General features: G+C 45.6%; 1 protein-coding gene across 1 annotated transcript in view; it reads right to left on the bottom strand.

The window, feature by feature from the left end:
* Positions 1-10,789, bottom strand: part of macrod1 (mono-ADP ribosylhydrolase 1) — a 93,250-nt gene that overhangs the window by 53,416 nt on the left and 29,045 nt on the right. The gene's annotated exons all lie outside the window — the stretch shown is intronic.

Below are 10,789 nucleotides of genomic sequence, written 5' to 3'. Positions count from 1 at the left end.
GTGTGTGTGTAATGTCATGAAGTCAGGTCAGAGCAGTCAGTGAAACACAGTAAGGAATGTGAACTTTTAAATATGAATACATCTCCAGATATTGTGCAGTTGTGACACTCATACGTGGAGTGGTAGGGTGGTTATACAGCACACTCATTCAGAGTGAGAGGTTCAATCTGCATAGCAAACCATGCTCTGTGGTATTATACTCCCCATCTGCATAGCAAACCATGTTCTGTGGTATTATACTCCCCATCTGCATAGCAAACCATGTTCTGTGGTATTATACTCCCCATCTGCATAGCAAACCATGCTCTGTGGTATTATACTCCCCATCTGCATAGCAAACCATGCTCTGTGGTATTATACTCCCCATCTGCATAGCAAACCATGCTCTGTGGTATTATACTCCCCATCTGCATAGCAAACCATGCTCTGTGGTATTATACTCCCCATCTGCATAGCAAACCATGCTCTGTGGTATTATACTGCCCATCTGCATAGCAAACCATGCTCTGTGGTATTATACTCCCCTTCTGCATAGCAAACCATGCTCTGTGGTATTATACTCCCCATCTGCATAGCAAACCATGCTCTGTGGTATTATACTCCCCATCTGCATAGCAAACCATGCTCTGTGGTATTATACTCCCCATCTGCATTGCAAACCATGCTCTGTGGTATTATACTCCCCATCTGCATAGCAAACCATGCTCTATGGTATTATACTCCCCATCTGCATAGCAAACCATGCTGTGTGGTATTATACTCCCCATCTGCATAGCAAACCATGCTCTATGGTATTATACTCCCCATCTGAATAGCAAACCATGCTCTGTGGTATTATACTCCCCATCTGAATAGCAAACCATGCTCTGTGGTATTATACTCCCCATCTGCATAGCAAACCATGCTCTGTGGTATTATACTCCCCATCTGCATAGCAAACCATGCTCTGTGGTATTATACTCCCCATCTGCATAGCAAACCATGCTCTGTGGTATTATACTCCCCATCTGCATAGCAAACCATGCTCTGTGGTATTATACTCCACATCTGCATTGCAAACCATGCTCTGTGGTATTATACTCCCCATCTGCATAGCAAACCATGCTCTGTGGTATTATACTCCCCATCTGAATAGCAAACCATGCTCTGTGGTATTATACTCCCCATCTGCATTGCAAACCATGCTCTGTGGTATTATACTCCCCATCTGCATAGCAAACCATGCTCTATGGTATTATACTCCCCATCTGCATAGCAAACCATGCTCTGTGGTATTATACTCCCCATCTGCATAGCAAACCATGCTCTGTGGTATTATACTCCCCATCTGCATAGCAAACCATGCTCTATGGTATTATACTCCCCATCTGAATAGCAAACCATGCTCTGTGGTATTATACTCCCCATCTGAATAGCAAACCATGCTCTGTGGTATTATACTCCCATCTGCATAGCAAACCATGCTCTGTGGTATTATACTCCCCATCTGCATAGCAAACCATGCTCTGTGGTATTATACTCCCATCTGCATAGCAAACCATGCTCTGTGGTATTATACTCCCCATCTGCCTAGCAAACCATGCTCTGTGGTATTATACTCCCATCTGCATAGCAAACCATGCTCTGTGGTATTATACTCCCCATCTGCATAGCAAACCATGCTCTGTGGTATTATACTCCCATCTGCATAGCAAACCATGCTCTGTGGTATTATACTCCCCATCTGCATAGCAAACCATGCTCTGTGGTATTATACTCCCCATCTGCATAGCAAACCATGCTCTGTGGTATTATACTCCCATCTGCATTGCAAACCATGCTCTGTGGTATTATACTCCCCATCACATTTACCAACCACTTCTATTTACTATAAAACATGCCTGCGTTCCTGTACTCACTCACTCACTCACTCACTCACTCACTCACTCACTCACTCACTCACTCACTCACTCACTCACTCACTCACTCACTCACTCACGTCAGTGGATGTTGATTCAGGCTTCAGTGAGTTTAAACCTTGCTCAGGCTGACAGTAATTTCTGCCTCCAAATTACATTCCAATGGGTTCATAAATCTGCCCTCTCCCTCCCTCGCTCGCTCCGGCTTTCCCCCTCTCGCTGTCTCCTTCTCTCTCCCTCTCATTCTCCTATCACCCACTCTTCCTCCCTCTTTCCAGCTCTCCCTCAGTAAATGAGAAATAGGAGGGGAGTGGGGGGTTACGTGAGTTGTTGGTTAAACAGTTAACACACACACACACACACGAGTGGAGACTCATGCTTTAACAAAGACAAACAATTAGATGTTGTGCTCACCATAACACATGCACATCATTTGCATTCTTCCACACACACACACACACACACACACACACACACACACACACACACACACACACACAGGTTTTAATGAATGTTCGTTGCACAGCACACATTGGCGCTCTAGTCAAAAATATGAAGAATGCTTTTCTCCTCATTGGTGGTAGGTAGATAGAAGTGCCCTCTGGAGAATCCTCTTTATGGGGCTAAATATTACCAGAACACACCCCAGAGTACCATACATCTCCTATACTGCTGCTCTGCGAGTGTTCTGGTAATATAGAGGACCATAAAATATTACTAGAACACACCCAGTCCATCTGTGTTACTGCCGTACAAGACCCAGTCCATCTGTGTTACTGCCGTACAAGACCCAGTCCATCTGTGTTACTGCCGTACAAGACCCAGTCCATCTGTGGTACTGCCGTACAAGACCCAGTCCATCTGTGGTACTGCCGTACAAGACCCAGTCCATCTGTGGTACTGCCGTAAAAGACCCAGTCCATCTGTGGTACTGCCGTAAAAGACCCAGTCCATCTGTGGTACTGCCGTACAAGACCCTGTCCATCGGTGGTACTGCCGCACAAGACCCAGTCCATCGGTGTTACTGCCGCACAAGACCCAGTCCATCTGTGGTACTGCCGCACAAGACCCAGTCCATCTGTGGTACTGCCGCACAAGACCCAGTCCATCTGTGGTACTGCCGCACAAGACCCAGTCCATCTGTGGTACTGCCGCACAAGACCCAGTCCATCTGTGGTACTGCCGCACAAGACCCTGTCCATCTGTGGTACTGCCGCACAAGACCCTGTCCATCTGTGGTACTGCCGAACAAGACCCAGTCCATCTGTGGTACTGCCGTACAAGACCCAGTCCATCTGTGGTACTGCCGTACAAGACCCAGTCCATCTGTGGTACTGCCGTACAAGACCCAGTCCATCTGTGGTATTGCTGCACAAGACCCAGTCCATAATGCTGTAAAAGACCCAGTCCATAATGCTGTAAAAGACCCAGTCCATAATGCTGTAAAAGACCCAGTCCATAATGCTGTAAAAGACCCAGTCCATAATACTGTAAAAGACCCAGTCCATAATGCTGTAAAAGACCCAGTCCATAATGCTGTAAAAGACCCAGTCCATAATGCTGTAAAAGACCCAGTCCATAATGCTGTAAAAGACCCAGTCCATAATACTGTAAAAGACCCAGTCCATAATACTGTAAAAGACCCAGTCCATAATACTGTAAAATACCCAGTCCATAATACTGTAAAATACCCAGTCCATAATGCTGTAAAAGACCCAGTCCATAATACTGTAAAATACCCAGTCCATAATACTGTAAAAGACCCAGTCCATAATACTGTAAAAGACCCAGTCCATAATACTGTAAAAGACCCAGTCCATAATGCTGTAAAAGACCCAGTCCATAATGCTGTAAAAGACCCAGTCCATAATGCTGTAAAAGACCCAGTCCATAATACTGTAAAAGACCCAGTCCATAATACTGTAAAAGACCCAGTCCATAATACTGTAAAAGACCCAGTCCATAATGCTGTAAAAGACCCAGTCCATAATGCTGTAAAAGACCCAGTCCATAATGCTGTAAAAGACCCAGTCCATAATGCTGTAAAAGACCCAGTCCATAATGCTGTAAAAGACCCAGTCCATAATGCTGTAAAAGACCCAGTCCATAATGCTGTAAAAGACCCAGTCCATAATGCTGTAAAAGACCCAGTCCATAATGCTGTAAAAGACCCAGTCCATAATGCTGTAAAAGACCCAGTCCATAATGCTGTAAAAGACCCAGTCCATCTCCAGTAGTACAGTGTAACTGCTGTTCTAAGTGTTGTCCTGCAGAACAGACATTCAGCAGAGGTCAGGACAATAGAGCTATCAGCCAATGAGACCCAGAGGAACCATTCTAGTCTATATTGTATTCTACTGCTACAGTACTAGCTATCCATGGCTGGATATAGGCTGTGTCAGCATGGGGGGGGGGGGGGGGGGGGGGGGGCACAGAAACACAACCACCACACCAAAATACACTACACTGACATTACTACCTCCCCACTCTACGCTACCTCCCCACTCTACGCTACCTCCCCACTCTACGCTACCTCCCCACTCTACGCTACCTCACCACTCTACGCTACCTCACCACTCTACGCTACCTCCCCACTCTACGCTACCTCCCCACTCTACGCTACCTCCCCACTCTACGCTACCTCCCCACTCTACGCTACCTCCCCACTCTACGCTACCTCCCCACTCTACGCTACCTCCCCACTCTACGCTACCTCCCCACTCTACGCTACCTCCCCACTCTACGCTACCTCCCCACTCTACGCTACCTCCCCACTCTACGCTACCTCCCCACTCTACGCTACCTCACCACTCTACGCTACCTCACCACTCTACGCTACCTCACCACTCTACGCTACCTCACCACTCTACGCTACCTCACCACACTTCGCTACGCTACCTCACCACACTACGCTACCTCACCACACTTCGCTACGCTACCTCACCACACTTCGCTACGCTACCTCACCACACTTCGCTACACTACCTCACTACACCATGCTACACTACCTCGCTACACCACGCTATACTACCTCACCACACTATGCTACACTACACTACCTCGCTACACCACACCACGCTACACTACCTCGCTACACTACCTCGCTACACTACCTCACTACACCATGCTACACTACCTCGCTACACCACGCTATACTACCTCACCACACTATGCTACACTACCTCACTACACCATGCTACACTACCTCGCTACACCACGCTATACTACCTCACCACACTATGCTACACTACACTACCTCGCTACACCACACCACGCTACACTACCTCGCTACATTACCTCACTACACTACCTCATAGCACTACGCTACCTCACCATACCACGCTACACTACCTCACCACACTACCACACCACACTACCTTATCACACTACGCTACCACACCACCTTATCACACCACGCTACCTCACCTCACCACACTACTCTACCTCACCACACATTACTACCACACCACACTACTAAAAACTCCGCTTTTACCTTTCTAGACATCTCAATCTAGTGTTCTTCAAGTCTGGTCCTTGGTGTGTGCAGGCTTTTGTTCCAGACCAGCACTAACACAACTGATTCAACAAATCAAAAGTCTTGATGTCAAGTTGAATAACTGCATCGGGTGTGTTAGTACACACCCGGAATGAAAGTCTGTGGGTCCTCATAACCAGGAGTGAAGAACAGTGCTTTAATCCTAGACTCGTCACCTTGCCACACATAACTGTCTAGTCACTGAAGCTGGAGTGTCTGTCCTTTGAAGATTAACTTGAGCATGGTTAGACTTGAGCATTCGTATTAAGCTAAACAATTATAATGGTTCTTCTGAAACCTTCCCTGCTGGTATACAGTTGACTCATTGATAAAGTAGTGAATGGCTATGACCCAAATGGCACCCTATTCCCTATATAGTGCACTGCTTTTGACCAGAGCCCTAGGGTGCCATTTGGGACACAGCCTGTGTGTGTGTATGAGTGAGGAGTCCTAGCTAACTGCCCTCTCTGTTCTCCCCACAGGGGGTGCAGTGTCAGGCTAGTCGGGCAGTGTCTCTGGGGCAAGTACCACAGACGGCGGGAGGAATATCATCTTTAGCCGCTAATCCCTACAAATTCGAGGAGAGAAAAAGTGCCTGGGTGGAAAGCGAGCAGTGTCACTATAGGCCTTAAGAGCCAGACATGATTCATTCTAATCCTCAAAGTGAAGGATAACAAGTGGCCCAGACTCCTGTGACCTCTCATCCCACCACCACCTCCTTCACCTCCACTCTGTTCGAGTCATTTCCTCTAACCTCTAAACTGTGTATCGTCCTCCATTCCCCCCAGCTGGTTCAATCTATACAGACACAGACTGACTGGATGACCATCTGGACCTATGGAAGTCAACATGAAGACAACATAAACCCACCAGCAGAGAGGCCTTGAAGACTGACTCTCCTGCCAGATGCTACTCTGGATGGGGTTGGAGGCTGTAGGCTGTTAGGCTAGCTAGGCCATGCTGCTCTCTGTGCCGTCCTCCTCTCCCATGCTGCTTCCAGGAGACCTACGGCCTACAAACATCATTATCGTCACCGCCATCTTCATCGCTCACCAATGCCACAGGAAGTACGGTGCCTCGGAGGGGACTGACTGAACCTCAACTATTACGGACAGAGTGAACTGGAAACACACACACACTCTGACTTGTCACACACACACACACACACACACACACAAACAGCCCCTTCAGCTGTGGAACAGACAAAGACAGAAGGCAAAGAGATACGAAGCACTGAGAGGGTAAGTTAAACAGGTTTCTCAAACATCATCTTCAGAGATTTGAGGTTCAACATATTTTTACAAAGTTGCTCTGTAATGTCTTAAAACATAAGCTGTCATAATTTCTCTATATTCTACTGAGATATACAGCTCATTTGTGTCATTTCAGAAGTTGTTTTGAAATTCTTAGAGCGATGCCTCAGAGAAAATAGTGAGGTAGGAAGGACAGAATCCAAATTAAAGGACAGAAAGGAAAACAGACTCACTAGGGAGGAGAGGAGGATTGGAGGAGGAGTGAGCTGGGTGGGGTCTGATTGAGCCAATCTCAGTCTGAAGGAATGGAGTGAGTGAATAAACAAAAGGATGAGGAGCTGAACAGATGAAAGAGATTATCCAAGGAGAGAGGAGAGAGATGAAAAGAGAGAGGGGAGGGAAAGGAGAGAGAGGGGGGAGGGAGAGATGAGAGAGGGGGGGAGGGAGAGATGGAGAGAGAGGGGAGAGCGAGATGAAGAGAGAGGGGGGTATGGCAGAAATAACTACATGGCCAGTTAAGTAAACAAACCCAAGAGTGAGGAAGAGTTGATATTGAAAGATGGAGTAAAGGGAGAGAGAGAGAAATGCCAGGTAGAGAGCTCAGGAAGAGAGACGGCTTAGGGAAAAGAGGAGGAAGAATGAAACATTTTAAATCATTGAGAGGAAATGTGTATGTGAGAGTCTGGCGCTGAGTCCCCCCCCGGTTTATCCCAAAGGTATGATTATGAAAGGGAGCAGGCGGGCGTCACAGAGAGCTACATGCTATTTGTTATTCATAGTGGAGACTCCAATATGTTTTTATGCTCCTTGACTTCCTCCCTCTGTTGGGTGAGCGTTGGCTGTTGCAGTACTTTGAAACCGGCTGTTTTGTGCTAAAAATACATAGACTGAAACACCTCCAGATCCAGTCTTGAATCCGGATATAACTTTATCAATCTTTATCATCATCCTGCCAAAACTCCTCCACAAGGCCCTGACGTCCATATGAGGATATCACCAGATACACAGCAGCATTACATCATTATTAATGATTCTCCTTTTAAAACCAATTCATTCAATTCTGAGTATCTCACAACCCACTGCCAGAGCCTCATCTCCTTCTCTCAGTCTGTCCATCTGTCTCTTTCAGTCCCTTGCTCTACTACTCCCTCTCATTGTTGCCATCTCTTGTTTGCTTTGCATGGATTTTGACTGGAGCCGAGGGGCAATTTTGTATGTTGTCCTGAGAGTGAAAACACACACTTGAGTGGCCCATACACTTGTGGAAAAACTTGCCTGCAGAGCATTTGTTTGTCAAATGTTCTGTCAAATCATGTCAAGCATTTCAGAGGACAGGAGAACACGCCTAAACTGCAACCCCTCGAACATACTGCACTGTACACAATAACGTGTCATCTCTTTATTTTCTGTCATATGAACAGTATGCTATAAAACTCAACTGACATTCATTTTAGTTTTTCTGAATTGTAAATTGATGGCACTCTCAAATATTCAACACCAAAAGACAAGCAGAGAAATGTAAACCGAGGAATGTATAAATGTTTTAAAAAAGGACATGTAAAACATGCACTTAAATATTTCTCGGGATTCAGAAGCTATTCACTGAATAATTTATACCACATTTGGAGAACAATAACCACTGTAGGCACACACACACACACACACACACACACACACACACACACACACACACACACACACACACACACACAATACTGTACATCTCAGTTTGTTGAGAGTGAATGTTTGTGGTTTTTCTAAATCCCAGTTACGTTGCCTCTCCGACTTGTATAACAAACTACAGACATGCATAAAGTGCCTTCGGAAAGTATTCAGACGCCTTGACTTTTTCCACATTTTGTTACGTTACAGCCTTATTTTAAAATTGATTAAATAAACATTTTCCTCAGAGATCTACACACAATACCCCATAATGACAAAGAGAAAAAACAGAAATACCTTATTTACATAAGTATTCAGACCCTTTGCTATGAGACTCGTAATTGAGCTCAGGTGCATCCTGTTTCCATTGATCATCCTTGAGATGTTTCTACAACTTGATTGGAGTCCACCTGTGGTAAATTCAATTGATTGGACATGATTTGGAAAGGCACACAACTGTCTATATAATATAGAAGGGCCCCCAGTTGACAGTGCATGTCAGAGCAAAAACCAAACCATGAGGTTAAAGGAATTGTCCGTAGAGCTCCGAGACAGGATTGTGTCGAGGCACAGATCTGGGGAAGGGTACCAAAACATTTCTGCAGCATTGAAGGTCCCCAAGAACACAATAGCCACCATCATTCTTAAATGGAAGAGGTTAGAAACCAAGACTCTTCCCAGAGCTGGCTGCCCGGTCAAACTGAGCAATCGGGGGAGAAGAGCCTTTGTCAGGGAGGTGACCAAGAACCCGATGGTCACTCTGACAGAGCTCCAGAGTTCCTCTGTGGAGATGGGAGAACCTTCCAGAAGGACAAACATCTCTGCAGCACTCCACCAATCAGGCCTTTATGGTAGAGTGGCCAGAAGGAAGCCATTCCTCAGTAAAAGGCACATGACAACCCGCTTGGAATTTGCCAAAAGGCACCTAAAGACTCTCAGATCAGGAGAAACAAGATTCTCTGTTCTGATTAAACCAAGATTAATCTCTTTGGCCTGAATGCCAAGCGTTGTCGGGAAGAAACCTTGCACCATCCCTACGGTGAAGCATGGTGGTGGCAGCATCATGCTGTGGGGATGTTTTTCAGTAGCTGGGACTGGAAGACTAGTCAGGATCGAGGCAAAGATGAACAGAGCAAAGTACAGAGAGATCCTTGATGAAAACCTGCTCCAGAGTGCTCAAGACCTCAGACTGGGGCGAAGGTTCATCTTCCAACAGGACATTGACCCTAAGCACACAGCCAAGAACGCAGGAGTGGCTTTGGGACAAGTCTCTGAATGTCCTTGAGTGGCCAGGCCAGAGTCCGGACTTGAACCCAATCAAACATCTCTGGAGAGACCTGAAAATAGCTGTCCAGCAACACTCCCCATCCAACCTGACAGAGTGAGAGGATCTGCAGAGAAGAATGGAAGAAACTCCCCAAATACAGATGTGCCAATCTTGTAATGTTATACCCAAGAAGACTCGATGTTGTAATCGCTGCCAAAGGCGCTTCAACAAAGTACTGCGTAAAGGGTCTGAATACTTGTGATTTCAGTTTTTTATTTGTAATAAATTTGCAAAAATTTCAAAAAACCTGTTTTTGCTTTATCATTATGGGGTATTGTGTGTAGATTGATGAGGAAAAAATACAATTTAATCAATTTTAGAATAAGGCTGTAACGTAACAAAATGTGAAAAAAGTCAAGGGGTCTGAATACTTTCTGAAGGCACTGTATGAATCAATTGTTGGTTTATTCAAATTTATCAAGGGGGAGAAATATGTTTTCCAGAATATTAACATCACCAATATTACCTAGGCTAATCTGATTCTAATTCCCCTTCTAATGTTTCCCCCTCATCATGAGAATTAAAACATCTAAAATCCTTTCACTAATTTTCTCTCTCTAGTTCTTCTCGTTAAACTTTATCCCATCTTTCGGTGTTCCTCTCACAAACTTCACTTCCCCTCCATGTCATTGTAAATAAGAATTTGTTCTTAACTGACTTGCCTAGTTAAATAAAGGTTAAATAAAAATAAACAAAATAAAACAAGTCTGTCCCTCGCCCACTCTCACCCTCTCCAATGTCCCTTCCTCTTCTGGTTGGTAGGAGGGACCCATATTATCCTGACAGCTTCTGGTTGGTAGGAGGGACCCATATTAGCCTGACAGCTTCTGGTTGGTAGGAGGGACCCATATTATCCTGACAGCTTCTGGTTGGTAGGAGGGACCCATATTATCCTGACAGCTTCTGGTTGGTAGGAGGGACCCATATTATCCTGACAGCTTCTTGTTGGTAGGAGGGACCCATATTATCCTGACAGCTTCTGGTTGGTAGGAGGGACCCATATTATCCTGACAGCTTCTGGTTGGTAGGAGGGACCCATATTATCCTGACAGCTTCTTGTTGGTAGGAGGGACCCATATTATCCTGACAGCTTCTGGTTGGTAGGAGGGACCCA

The sequence above is a fragment of the Salvelinus namaycush genome, chromosome 5 (genome assembly GCF_016432855.1).
Source record: "Salvelinus namaycush isolate Seneca chromosome 5, SaNama_1.0, whole genome shotgun sequence".
Classification (NCBI taxonomy): Eukaryota; Metazoa; Chordata; class Actinopteri; order Salmoniformes; family Salmonidae; genus Salvelinus; species Salvelinus namaycush.
The sequence above is the reverse complement of the archived record's forward strand: the minus strand, read 5'-3'. Positions and strand labels throughout refer to the sequence as shown.